The 14057-nt window shown below is 50.3% G+C and overlaps 1 protein-coding gene across 1 annotated transcript in view; it reads left to right on the top strand.

The window, feature by feature from the left end:
* Window positions 1-520: 520 nt before the first annotated feature.
* Window positions 521-14057, top strand: part of LOC139384106 (tau-tubulin kinase 2-like) — a 44655-nt gene continuing 31118 nt past the window's right edge. The window contains exon 1 of the mRNA XM_071128751.1: window positions 521-755. The gene's annotated coding sequence lies outside the window, so the exon portion shown is untranslated. The remainder of the gene's footprint in view (window positions 756-14057) is intronic.

Genomic DNA, 14057 nt, shown 5'->3' with positions numbered 1-14057 from the left:
AAGAATTTGAGGTAGATGTAGTTGTTTGGGATTGGCTCCAAAAACTATATGAGCAGTTTTGAACATTCTTATCAAGCTCCTTTGAAGTATTTACCCCTAAAAATATATATTTCTTAGCTGTCAGCAAATGTTCAGTGAATAGTGGTTGTTAATGCAATAACTCTTAAAATTGTGGTAGAGAGACAATACCAAAGCACACATGATATTGGCATGTTGCACCAAAATCTACAACGCTGTTTTATCTGGATCTTCATTGATGAAAACAATTACATGAAAATACACCAGAATAGAATAGAGGAGGTGACATTGTAATATGAGGTTTGCAAGACCTAGTAACAGTAACTAAAGTCCGGGAACTTCCTATGGAATATTGGGCGCGGCCATGTTCATGAAACATAATTACACTTGCACTAGCGCTTTAAATCACGAATGCGTTTACATAGCGAGCTTGTTGCGAGGGGGATACGATCGTGAACGAGCGCGCAGTCAGGCTGGCTGATACCGTTAGTCACGTCTGGGATCTGCAGCGATAGAGAGAGAGAGAGATGCTGAGGTGACAGGGAGAGAGAAGTAGAATAGAGACGATTAAATCAAACTCATTATGTCACTGCTGAATTCACATGTCTGTATGTAAACCTCAGCTGCAGAATCAACGTTGCATGCATAACGTGCCCGCTGTGGAATTCCACTCAAACATAGAGGATTATTTGTAACCACGCCCGGCTCCTTTCGGATCAAGGATCGGAGCGGTCAAGGTATGAACACCGCAGCTATGCAAACGGATACTGATAGCTAGCTAGTTAACATTGGCTGACGTCAACATGCACGAATGCAGTAGGCCACATTAGCTACATTTTAAAAGGACTGACGCAATGTATCATCGCTGCCAAGGTCGTCCCATAACTAGATGCATCGAGATGATATTTTAGAACGCAGTTTCCCCATAGCCTTAGTAGGTTGATTATCTTTATGCTAACCAATAGCTAAATGCAAAGAGGCACTCTAGTATAGCCCGTGTGTGCAATCAATGTGCGTGTACGCGCAATCGTAAATCTGCTGTAGCAACGCTAGGCTAGCTACGCAGCTTCGTAAAGCAACACAGGCGCGGTGGTTACACATTGTAACACACCAATTACTTACTTATGTGGTTATTACTTTGTAACAGCTGACTGTTACTAGAGCGAATTTATATCGTGCATTGTCGTCATAACATTTTTATTCTGGTAATGCTAGTGGATATATTTGTCTCGAGCTTGTTCGTTTGCGGTATAGCAGCCCCAGTATGACAGACAGCCATTTCTGTCAACAGACATTATTTTTGACAGTAACTCCATAGCTTTGTTTCTAATCAATCACTCACGTCATATTATGGTTATGTTAAACTGACGTGTGTGTGTGTGTGTGAGAGAGAGAGGGAGTACTGTAGCTGCATAGTCATGTGTGGGACAGACAATACTTAATTCATAGCTTGTGATTCAAGATCCAGAGCAACTCATTAGTTGAGAAGAATAGCTTATCAACAGGCAAATTTTACAGTACAGAATCTCACATACAATCAATACATTCTTTATACAGCAATTGAGCAATACAGTAGTCTACAAGTACTTTAGTGAGGTTCAGATATTGAGAGACAAACCCAACATCATTCACTACTATCATGCCTACTCACTTCTGACTGTATCACCATGCTCTCAGGGGAGGCTCCAGGGCTAGGCTGCACATCTACCATTCCAGTGTTTAATTGCTATATTGAAATTACTTCGCCACCATGGCCTATTTATTGCGTTACCTCCCTTTTCTTACATCATATGCACACACTGTATATAGTCTTTTTCTACTGTATTATTGACTCTATGTTTGTTTTATTCCATGTGTAACTCTGTGTTGTTGTATGTGTCAAACTGCTTTGCTTTATCTTGGACAGGTCGCAGTTGTAAATGAGAACTTGTTCTCAACTAGCCTACCTTGTTAAATAAAGGTGAAATAAAAAATAAATAAAATAGGCTTCGTGGCTAGGCTCCAGAGCTAGGCTCCATGGCTAGGCTCCAGTGCTAGGCTCCAGAGCTAGGCTCAATGGCTAGGCTCCATGGCTAGGCTCCATGGCTAGGCTCCATGGCTAGGCTCAATGGCTAGGCTCCATGGCTAGGCTCAATGGCTAGGCTCCATGGCTAGGCTCCAGAGCTAGGCTCAATGGCTAGGCTCCATGGCTAGGCTCCATGGCTAGGCTCCATGGCTAGGCTCCAGAGCTAGGCTCAATGGCTAGGCTCCATGGCTAGGCTCCATGGCTAGGCTCCATGGCTAGGCTCCAGGGCTAGGCTCCATGGCTAGGCTCCATGGCTAGGCTCCAGGGCTAGGCTCCATGGCTAGGCTCCATGGCTAGGCTCCAGGGCTAGGCTCCAGGGCTAGGCTCCATGGCTTTAAACAGAGAGATGACTGAACAGCCAGGCTCAGGCAGCAGCAGTTAGGGAATCAGACACTCCTTTAATCTCCAGAGGTCAGCATCCCAAATGGCACCCTATTCCCTACATAGTAGAGGTTGACCGATTTATGATTTGTCAACGCAAATACCGATACCGATTATTGGGAAGACCAAAAAAAGCAGATAGCGATTAATCTGGCATTTTTTTATATTATTTTTTACATATGTTTTTGTAATAATGGCAAATACAACAATACTGAATGAACACTTTAATTTTAACTTAATATAATACATAAATACAATCTATTTAGTCTCAAATAAATAATGAAACATGTTCAATTTGGTTTAAATAATGCAAAAACACAGTGTTGGAGAAGAAAGTAAAAGTGCAATATGTGCCATGTAAAAAATATATTGTTTAAGTTTCTTGCTCAGAACATGAGAACATATGAAAGCTGGTGGCTCCTTTTAACATGAGTCTTCAATTTTCCCAGGTAAGAAGTTTTAGGTTGTAGTTAATGTCGTATTTATAGGGCTATTTCTCTCTATGCGATTTGTATTTCATATACGTTTGACTATTGGATGTTCTTATAGGCACTATAGTATTGTCAGCCTAATCTTCAATGTTCTGTCGTAATTATGTACAATTCTGGCAAATTCATTACGGTCTTATTTAGGAAGGAATGGTCTTCACACAGTTTGCTTCGAGCCAGGCGGCCCAAACTGCTGCATATACCCTGATGCGAATACGCTTTTGTTAAATCATCACTCGTTTGGCGAAGTAGGCTGTGATTCGATGATAAATTAACAGGCTGTCATGTACTGTCATGTTGTGTCTTGTCTCTGTCCTTTCCCTTCACCCTGTCTCCCTCTGCTGGTCGTTGTTAGGTTACCTTTTCTCCCCCGCTTTCCCCCAGCTGTTCCTTGTCTCCTCTAACTACCCATTCACCCCGTTTCCCACCTGTTCCCTTTTTCCCTCTGATTAGGTCCCTATATCTCTCTCTGTTTCTGTTCCTGTCCTTGTCGGATTCTTGTTTGTTGTGTTTCATGCCTGAGCCAGACTATCGTCATGTTTGCTGTAACCTTGTCCTGTCCTGTCGGAATCTGCCGGTCTATCTGAGCCTACCTATGTTTGGTTATTAAAGAAGCTCTGTTTAAGTTAGTTCGCTTTTGGGTCCTCATTCACTCACCATAACAGAAGAATCCGACCAAGAATGGACCCAGCGACTTCGGATCCTCTCCACTCAGCCGTCGGGATCCAGGGAGCGATGCTAGGCAGACACGAGCAGGAAGTGTCTGCTGCTCGACATGCCGTTGAGACCCTGGCCACCCAAGTCTCCAACCTCACAGAACAGGTTCACCATCTCCGCCTCGATCCACCGGCCACTTCCAGGGCTTTCGAATCTCCGGAGCCCAGAATCAATAACCCGCCGTGTTACTCTGGGGAGCCCACTGAATGCCGCTCGTTCCTCACCCAGTGTGATATTGTGTTTTCTCTCCAGCCCAACACTTACTCCAGGAGCACTGCTCGTGTCGCCTACGTCATATCTCTCCTTATTGGACGGGCTCGTGAGTGGGGCACGGCAATCTGGGAGGCAAGGGCTGAGTGTACTAACCAGTATCAGGACTTTAAGGAGGAGATGATACGGGTTTTTGATCGATCTGTTTTTGGGGAGGAGGCTTCCAGGGCCCTGTCTTCCCTATGTCAAGGCAATCGATCCATAACAGACTACTCTATTGAGTTTCGCACTCTTGCTGTCTCCAGTGGCTGGAACGAGCCGGCCTTGCTCGCTCGTCTTCTGGAGGGTTTCCGCGCAGAGGTAAAGGATGAGATTCTCTCCCGGGAGGTTCCTTCCAGCGTGGATTCCTTGATTGAACTCGCTATTCGCATTGAGCGACGGGTTGATCTTCGTCACCGAGCTCGTGGAAAGGAGCTCGCGCTCTCCGTCGCCTCCCTCTCCGCATCACTACCATCTTCCTCTGCCGGCTCGGGTGCTGAGCCCATGCAGCTGGGAGGTATCCGCATCTCGACTAAGGAGAGGGAACGGAGAATCACCAACCGCCTCTGTCTCTATTGCGGTTCCGCTGGTCATTTTGTCACTTCATGTCCAGTAAAAGGCCAGAGCTCGTCAGTAAGCGGAGGGCTACTGGTGAGCGCTACTACTCCTGTCTCTCCTTCAAGATCCTGCACTACCTTGTCGGTCCATCTACGCTGGACCGGTTCGTCAGCTTCCTGCAGTGCCTTAATAGACTCTGGGGCGGAGGGCTGTTTTATGGACGAGACCTGGGCTCGGGAACATGACATTCCTCTCAGACAGTTAAAGGAGCCCACGGCCTTGTTCGCCCTGGATGGTAGTCCTCTCCCCAGGATTCAGCGTGAGACGCTACCTTTAACCCTCACTGTTTCTGGTAATCATAGTGAAACCATTTCTTTTTTAATTTTTCGTTCACCTTTTACACCTGTTGTTTTGGGCCATCCCTGGCTAGTTTGTCATAATCCTTCCATTAATTGGTCTAGTAATTCTATCCTCTCCTGGAACGTCTCTTGTCATGTGAAATGTTTAATGTCTGCTATCCCTCCTGTTTCCTCTGTCTCTTCTTCACAGGAGGAGCCTGGTGATCTGACAGGGGTGCCGGAGGAATATCACGATCTGCGCACGGTGTTCAGTCGGTCCAGGGCCACCTCTCTTCCTCCACACCGGTCGTATGATTGTAGTATTGATCTCCTTCCGGGAACCACCCCCCCCCGGGGTAGACTATACTCTCTGTCGGCTCCCGAACGTAAGGCTCTCGAAGATTATTTGTCTGTAGCTCTTGACGCCGGTACCATAGTCCCCTCCTCCTCTCCCGCCGGAGCGGGGTTTTTTTTTGTCAAGAAGAAGGACGGGTCTCTGCGCCCCTGCATAGATTATCGAGGGCTGAATGACATAACAGTGAAGAATCGTTATCCGCTTCCTCTTATGTCTTCAGCCTTCGAGATCCTGCAGGGAGCCAGGTTTTTCACTAAGTTGGACCTTCGTAACGCTTACCATCTCGTGCGCATCAGGGAGGGGGACGAGTGGAAGACGGCGTTTAACACTCCGTTAGGGCACTTTGAATACCGGGTTCTTCCTTTCGGCCTCGCTAACGCTCCAGCTGTCTTTCAGGCATTAGTCAATGATGTCCTGAGAGACATGCTGAACATCTTTGTTTTCGTTTACCTTGACGATATCCTGATTTTTTCACCGTCACTCCAGATTCATGTTCAGCACGTTCGACGTGTCCTCCAGCGCCTTTTAGAGAATTGTCTTTTTGTGAAGGCTGAGAAGTGCACTTTTCATGCCTCCTCCGTCACATTTCTCGGTTCTGTTATTTCCGCTGAAGGCATTAAGATGGATCCCGCTAAGGTCCAAGCTGTCATTGATTGGCCCGTCCCTAAGTCACGCGTCGAGCTGCAGCGCTTTCTCGGCTTCGCGAACTTCTATCGTCGTTTCATCCGTAATTTCGGTCAGGTGGCAGCTCCTCTCACAGCCCTTACTTCTGTCAAGACGTGCTTTAAGTGGTCCGTTTCCGCCCAGGGAGCTTTTGATCTCCTCAAGAATCGTTTTACATCCGCTCCTATCCTTGTTACACCTGACGTCTCTAGACAGTTCGTTGTCGAGGTTGACGCGTCAGAGGTGGGCGTGGGAGCCATCCTTTCTCAGCGCTCCCTCTCTGACGACAAGGTCCACCCATGCGCGTATTTTTCTCATCGCCTGTCGCCGTCGGAACGTAACTATGATGTGGGTAACCGCGAACTGCTCGCCATCCGGTTAGCCCTAGGCGAATGGCGACAGTGGTTGGAGGGGGCGACCGTTCCTTTTGTCGTTTGGACTGACCATAGGAACCTTGAGTACATCCGTTCTGCCAAACGACTTAATGCGCGTCAGGCGCGTTGGGCGCTGTTTTTCGCTCGTTTCGAGTTCGTGATTTCTTATCGTCCGGGCTCTAAGAACACCAAGCCTGATGCTTTGTCTCGTCTCTTCAGTTCTTCAGTAGCCTCCACTGACCCCGAGGGGATTCTCCCTGAGGGGCGTGTTGTCGGGTTGACTGTCTGGGGAATTGAGAGGCAGGTAAAACAAGCGCTCACTCACACTCCGTCGCCGCGCGCTTGTCCTAGGAACCTTCTTTTCGTTCCCGTTCCTACTCGTCTGGCCGTTCTTCAGTGGGCTCACTCTGCCAAGTTAGCCGGCCACCCTGGCGTTCGGGGTACGCTTGCTTCCATTCGCCAGCGTTTTTGGTGGCCCACCCGGGAGCATGACACGCGTCGTTTCGTGGCTGCTTGTTCGGTCTGCGCGCAGACTAAGTCCGGTAACTCTCCTCCTGCCGGCCGTCTCAGGCCGCTTCCTATTCCCTCTCGACCGTGGTCTCACATCGCCTTAGATTTTGTCACCGGACTGCCTTCGTCAGCGGGGAAGACTGTTATTCTTACGGTTGTCGATAGGTTCTCTAAGGCGGCTCATTTCATTCCCCTTGCTAAGCTTCCTTCTGCTAAAGAGACGGCACAAATCATCATCGAGAATGTTTTCAGAATTCATGGCCTTCCGTCAGACGTCGTTTCGGACAGAGGTCCGCAATTCACGTCTCAATTTTGGAGGGAGTTTTGCCGTTTGATTGGGGCTTCCGTCAGTCTCTCTTCCGGCTTTCACCCCCAGTCTAACGGTCAAGCAGAACGGGCCAATCAGACTATTGGTCGCATCTTACGCAGTCTTTCTTTTCGTAACCCTGCGTCTTGGTCAGAACAGCTCCCCTGGGCAGAATACGCCCACAACTCGCTTCCTTCGTCTGCGACCGGGCTATCTCCTTTTCAGAGTAGCCTCGGGTACCAGCCTCCGCTGTTCTCATCTCAGTTCGCCGAGTCCAGCGTCCCCTCCGCTCAGGCTTTTGTCCAACGTTGCGAGCGCACCTGGAAGAGGGTCAGGTCTGCACTTTGCCGTTATAGGACGCAGACTGTGAGGGCTGCTAATAAGCGTAGAACTAAGAGTCCTAGATATTGTCGCGGTCAGAGAGTTTGGCTCTCCACTCAGAACCTTCCCCTTAAGACGGCTTCTCGCAAGTTGACCCCGCGGTTCATTGGTCCGTTCCGTATTTCTCGGGTCATTAATCCTGTCGCAGTTCGACTTCTTCTTCCGCGATACCTTCGTCGCGTCCACCCGGTCTTCCATGTCTCCTGCATCAAGCCCGTCCTTCGCGCCCCCGCTCGTCTTCCCCCCCCCCCCCCATCCTTGTCGAGGGCGCACCCATCTACAGGGTCCGTAGAATTTTGGACATGCGTCCTCGGGGCCGTGGTCACCAGTACCTCGTAGATTGGGAGGGGTACGGTCCTGAGGAGAGGAGTTGGGTTCCCTCTCGGGACGTGCTGGACCGTGCGCTGATCGAGGATTTCCTCCGTTGCCGCCAGGTTTCCTCCTCGAGTGCGCCAGGAGGCGCTCGGTGAGTGGGGGGGTACTGTCATGTACTGTCATGTTGTGTCTTGTCTCTGTCCTTTCCCTTCACCCTGTCTCCCTCTGCTGGTCGTTGTTAGGTTACCTTTTCTCCCCCGCTTTCCCCCAGCTGTTCCTTGTCTCCTCTAACTACCCATTCACCCCGTTTCCCACCTGTTCCCTTTTTCCCTCTGATTAGGTCCCTATATCTCTCTCTGTTTCTGTTCCTGTCCTTGTCGGATTCTTGTTTGTTGTGTTTCATGCCTGAGCCAGACTATCGTCATGTTTGCTGTAACCTTGTCCTGTCCTGTCGGAATCTGCCGGTCTATCTGAGCCTACCTATGTTTGGTTATTAAAGAAGCTCTGTTTAAGTTAGTTCGCTTTTGGGTCCTCATTCACTCACCATAACAGAAGAATCCGACCAAGAATGGACCCAGCGACTTCGGATCCTCTCCACTCAGCCGTCGGGATCCAGGGAGCGATGCTAGGCAGACACGAGCAGGAAGTGTCTGCTGCTCGACATGCCGTTGAGACCCTGGCCACCCAAGTCTCCAACCTCACAGAACAGGTTCACCATCTCCGCCTCGATCCACCGGCCACTTCCAGGGCTTTCGAATCTCCGGAGCCCAGAATCAATAACCCGCCGTGTTACTCTGGGGAGCCCACTGAATGCCGCTCGTTCCTCACCCAGTGTGATATTGTGTTTTCTCTCCAGCCCAACACTTACTCCAGGAGCACTGCTCGTGTCGCCTACGTCATATCTCTCCTTATTGGACGGGCTCGTGAGTGGGGCACGGCAATCTGGGAGGCAAGGGCTGAGTGTACTAACCAGTATCAGGACTTTAAGGAGGAGATGATACGGGTTTTTGATCGATCTGTTTTTGGGGAGGAGGCTTCCAGGGCCCTGTCTTCCCTATGTCAAGGCAATCGATCCATAACAGACTACTCTATTGAGTTTCGCACTCTTGCTGTCTCCAGTGGCTGGAACGAGCCGGCCTTGCTCGCTCGTCTTCTGGAGGGTCTCCGCGCAGAGGTAAAGGATGAGATTCTCTCCCGGGAGGTTCCTTCCAGCGTGGATTCCTTGATTGAACTCGCTATTCGCATTGAGCGACGGGTTGATCTTCGTCACCGAGCTCGTGGAAAGGAGCTCGCGCTCTCCGTCGCCTCCCTCTCCGCATCACTACCATCTTCCTCTGCCGGCTCGGGTGCTGAGCCCATGCAGCTGGGAGGTATCCGCATCTCGACTAAGGAGAGGGAACGGAGAATCACCAACCGCCTCTGTCTCTATTGCGGTTCCGCTGGTCATTTTGTCACTTCATGTCCAGTAAAAGGCCAGAGCTCGTCAGTAAGCGGAGGGCTACTGGTGAGCGCTACTACTCCTGTCTCTCCTTCAAGATCCTGCACTACCTTGTCGGTCCATCTACGCTGGACCGGTTCGTCAGCTTCCTGCAGTGCCTTAATAGACTCTGGGGCGGAGGGCTGTTTTATGGACGAGACCTGGGCTCGGGAACATGACATTCCTCTCAGACAGTTAAAGGAGCCCACGGCCTTGTTCGCCCTGGATGGTAGTCCTCTCCCCAGGATTCAGCGTGAGACGCTACCTTTAACCCTCACTGTTTCTGGTAATCATAGTGAAACCATTTCTTTTTTAATTTTTCGTTCACCTTTTACACCTGTTGTTTTGGGCCATCCCTGGCTAGTTTGTCATAATCCTTCCATTAATTGGTCTAGTAATTCTATCCTCTCCTGGAACGTCTCTTGTCATGTGAAATGTTTAATGTCTGCTATCCCTCCTGTTTCCTCTGTCTCTTCTTCACAGGAGGAGCCTGGTGATTTGACAGGGGTGCCGGAGGAATATCACGATCTGCGCACGGTGTTCAGTCGGTCCAGGGCCACCTCTCTTCCTCCACACCGGTCGTATGATTGTAGTATTGATCTCCTTCCGGGAACCACCCCCCCCCGGGGTAGACTATACTCTCTGTCGGCTCCCGAACGTAAGGCTCTCGAAGATTATTTGTCTGTAGCTCTTGACGCCGGTACCATAGTCCCCTCCTCCTCTCCCGCCGGAGCGGGGTTTTTTTTTGTCAAGAAGAAGGACGGGTCTCTGCGCCCCTGCATAGATTATCGAGGGCTGAATGACATAACAGTGAAGAATCGTTATCCGCTTCCTCTTATGTCTTCAGCCTTCGAGATCCTGCAGGGAGCCAGGTTTTTCACTAAGTTGGACCTTCGTAACGCTTACCATCTCGTGCGCATCAGGGAGGGGGACGAGTGGAAGACGGCGTTTAACACTCCGTTAGGGCACTTTGAATACCGGGTTCTTCCTTTCGGCCTCGCTAACGCTCCAGCTGTCTTTCAGGCATTAGTCAATGATGTCCTGAGAGACATGCTGAACATCTTTGTTTTCGTTTACCTTGACGATATCCTGATTTTTTCACCGTCACTCCAGATTCATGTTCAGCACGTTCGACGTGTCCTCCAGCGCCTTTTAGAGAATTGTCTTTTTGTGAAGGCTGAGAAGTGCACTTTTCATGCCTCCTCCGTCACATTTCTCGGTTCTGTTATTTCCGCTGAAGGCATTAAGATGGATCCCGCTAAGGTCCAAGCTGTCATTGATTGGCCCGTCCCTAAGTCACGCGTCGAGCTGCAGCGCTTTCTCGGCTTCGCGAACTTCTATCGTCGTTTCATCCGTAATTTCGGTCAGGTGGCAGCTCCTCTCACAGCCCTTACTTCTGTCAAGACGTGCTTTAAGTGGTCCGTTTCCGCCCAGGGAGCTTTTGATCTCCTCAAGAATCGTTTTACATCCGCTCCTATCCTTGTTACACCTGACGTCTCTAGACAGTTCGTTGTCGAGGTTGACGCGTCAGAGGTGGGCGTGGGAGCCATCCTTTCTCAGCGCTCCCTCTCTGACGACAAGGTCCACCCATGCGCGTATTTTTCTCATCGCCTGTCGCCGTCGGAACGTAACTATGATGTGGGTAACCGCGAACTGCTCGCCATCCGGTTAGCCCTAGGCGAATGGCGACAGTGGTTGGAGGGGGCGACCGTTCCTTTTGTCGTTTGGACTGACCATAGGAACCTTGAGTACATCCGTTCTGCCAAACGACTTAATGCGCGTCAGGCGCGTTGGGCGCTGTTTTTCGCTCGTTTCGAGTTCGTGATTTCTTATCGTCCGGGCTCTAAGAACACCAAGCCTGATGCTTTGTCTCGTCTCTTCAGTTCTTCAGTAGCCTCCACTGACCCCGAGGGGATTCTCCCTGAGGGGCGTGTTGTCGGGTTGACTGTCTGGGGAATTGAGAGGCAGGTAAAACAAGCGCTCACTCACACTCCGTCGCCGCGCGCTTGTCCTAGGAACCTTCTTTTCGTTCCCGTTCCTACTCGTCTGGCCGTTCTTCAGTGGGCTCACTCTGCCAAGTTAGCCGGCCACCCTGGCGTTCGGGGTACGCTTGCTTCCATTCGCCAGCGTTTTTGGTGGCCCACCCGGGAGCATGACACGCGTCGTTTCGTGGCTGCTTGTTCGGTCTGCGCGCAGACTAAGTCCGGTAACTCTCCTCCTGCCGGCCGTCTCAGGCCGCTTCCTATTCCCTCTCGACCGTGGTCTCACATCGCCTTAGATTTTGTCACCGGACTGCCTTCGTCAGCGGGGAAGACTGTTATTCTTACGGTTGTCGATAGGTTCTCTAAGGCGGCTCATTTCATTCCCCTTGCTAAGCTTCCTTCTGCTAAAGAGACGGCACAAATCATCATCGAGAATGTTTTCAGAATTCATGGCCTTCCGTCAGACGTCGTTTCGGACAGAGGTCCGCAATTCACGTCTCAATTTTGGAGGGAGTTTTGCCGTTTGATTGGGGCTTCCGTCAGTCTCTCTTCCGGCTTTCACCCCCAGTCTAACGGTCAAGCAGAACGGGCCAATCAGACTATTGGTCGCATCTTACGCAGTCTTTCTTTTCGTAACCCTGCGTCTTGGTCAGAACAGCTCCCCTGGGCAGAATACGCCCACAACTCGCTTCCTTCGTCTGCGACCGGGCTATCTCCTTTTCAGAGTAGCCTCGGGTACCAGCCTCCGCTGTTCTCATCTCAGTTCGCCGAGTCCAGCGTCCCCTCCGCTCAGGCTTTTGTCCAACGTTGCGAGCGCACCTGGAAGAGGGTCAGGTCTGCACTTTGCCGTTATAGGACGCAGACTGTGAGGGCTGCTAATAAGCGTAGAACTAAGAGTCCTAGATATTGTCGCGGTCAGAGAGTTTGGCTCTCCACTCAGAACCTTCCCCTTAAGACGGCTTCTCGCAAGTTGACCCCGCGGTTCATTGGTCCGTTCCGTATTTCTCGGGTCATTAATCCTGTCGCAGTTCGACTTCTTCTTCCGCGATACCTTCGTCGCGTCCACCCGGTCTTCCATGTCTCCTGCATCAAGCCCGTCCTTCGCGCCCCCGCTCGTCTTCCCCCCCCCCCCCCCCCCCATCCTTGTCGAGGGCGCACCCATCTACAGGGTCCGTAGAATTTTGGACATGCGTCCTCGGGGCCGTGGTCACCAGTACCTCGTAGATTGGGAGGGGTACGGTCCTGAGGAGAGGAGTTGGGTTCCCTCTCGGGACGTGCTGGACCGTGCGCTGATCGAGGATTTCCTCCGTTGCCGCCAGGTTTCCTCCTCGAGTGCGCCAGGAGGCGCTCGGTGAGTGGGGGGGTACTGTCATGTACTGTCATGTTGTGTCTTGTCTCTGTCCTTTCCCTTCACCCTGTCTCCCTCTGCTGGTCGTTGTTAGGTTACCTTTTCTCCCCCGCTTTCCCCCAGCTGTTCCTTGTCTCCTCTAACTACCCATTCACCCCGTTTCCCACCTGTTCCCTTTTTCCCTCTGATTAGGTCCCTATATCTCTCTCTGTTTCTGTTCCTGTCCTTGTCGGATTCTTGTTTGTTGTGTTTCATGCCTGAGCCAGACTATCGTCATGTTTGCTGTAACCTTGTCCTGTCCTGTCGGAATCTGCCGGTCTATCTGAGCCTACCTATGTTTGGTTATTAAAGAAGCTCTGTTTAAGTTAGTTCGCTTTTGGGTCCTCATTCACTCACCATAACACAGGCACCACATTGATTATATGCAGGACAAGCTAGATAAACTAGTAATATCATCAACCATGTGTATTTAACTAGTGATTATGTTAAGATTGATTGTTTTTTATAAGGTAAGTTTAATGTTAGCTGGCAACTTACCTTGGCTCCTTGCTGCACTCGCGTAACAGCCTGCCACACAGCCTGCCACACAGTCTCCTCGTGGAATGCAATGTAATCGATTGTTATACAAACTTGAATCGTCCATGCCGATTAATCGGTCGACCTCTACTACATAGTGCACAATTTTTGTCCAGGGCTCATAGGGAATAGGGCACCATTTGAGTCACCCATAGAGGAGGACGTCTCTGCTCCAATAGACCAGGCTGAGGCTGCTCTAACCCACTAATGAATTAGATTAGCAAACATTGGAGGTGTTTCCCCTAGTTTAATGACTCCTATTTACCGTGTTGACTTGACACATGTTTGTGTGTGTGGATGTGTGACTGCTCAGACTAATAGGAATGGAAGTAGGCCTATCATCTCATCATGACTGCTTTATTACTGTGACATGCAGCCTAGTCTTCCAGCACATTTAAATATTCCCTTTATAGTGCACTACTTTTAACTGGGGCACATAGGGCTCACATAGGCCTACGCCTCAGCTGTCATTAGCTATCATCTCCACAGGCTTAGGCCTCAGCTGTCATTAGCTATCATCTCCACAAGCCTAGGCCTCAGCTGTCATTTGCTATCATCTCCACAGGCCTAGGCCTCAACTGTCATTTAGCTATCATCTCTACAGGCCTAGGCCTCAACTGTCATTAGCTATCATCTCCACAGGCCTAGGCCTCAACTGTCATTAGCTATCATCTCCACAGGCCTAGGCCTCAACTGTCATTAGCTATCATCTCCACAGGCCTAGGCCTCAGCTGTCATTAGCTATCATATCCACAGGCCTAGGCCTCAACTGTCATTAGCTATCATCTCCACAGGCCTAGGCCTCAACTGTCATTAGCTATCATCTCCACAGGCCTAGGCCTCAACTGTCATTAGCTATCATCTCCACAGGCTACTTGACATTCCTTCTGCACACCCAGTGGTTAATGTTCTCCGTCACTGCGAAGGATTTCCGTCATATGGATTCTGAAGAGGT

This window comes from Oncorhynchus clarkii, chromosome 25 (genome assembly GCF_045791955.1).
Source record: "Oncorhynchus clarkii lewisi isolate Uvic-CL-2024 chromosome 25, UVic_Ocla_1.0, whole genome shotgun sequence".
Taxonomy (NCBI): domain Eukaryota; kingdom Metazoa; phylum Chordata; class Actinopteri; order Salmoniformes; family Salmonidae; genus Oncorhynchus; species Oncorhynchus clarkii.
Note: the sequence above shows the minus strand (reverse complement) of the source record. Positions and strands in the feature narration are given on the sequence as shown.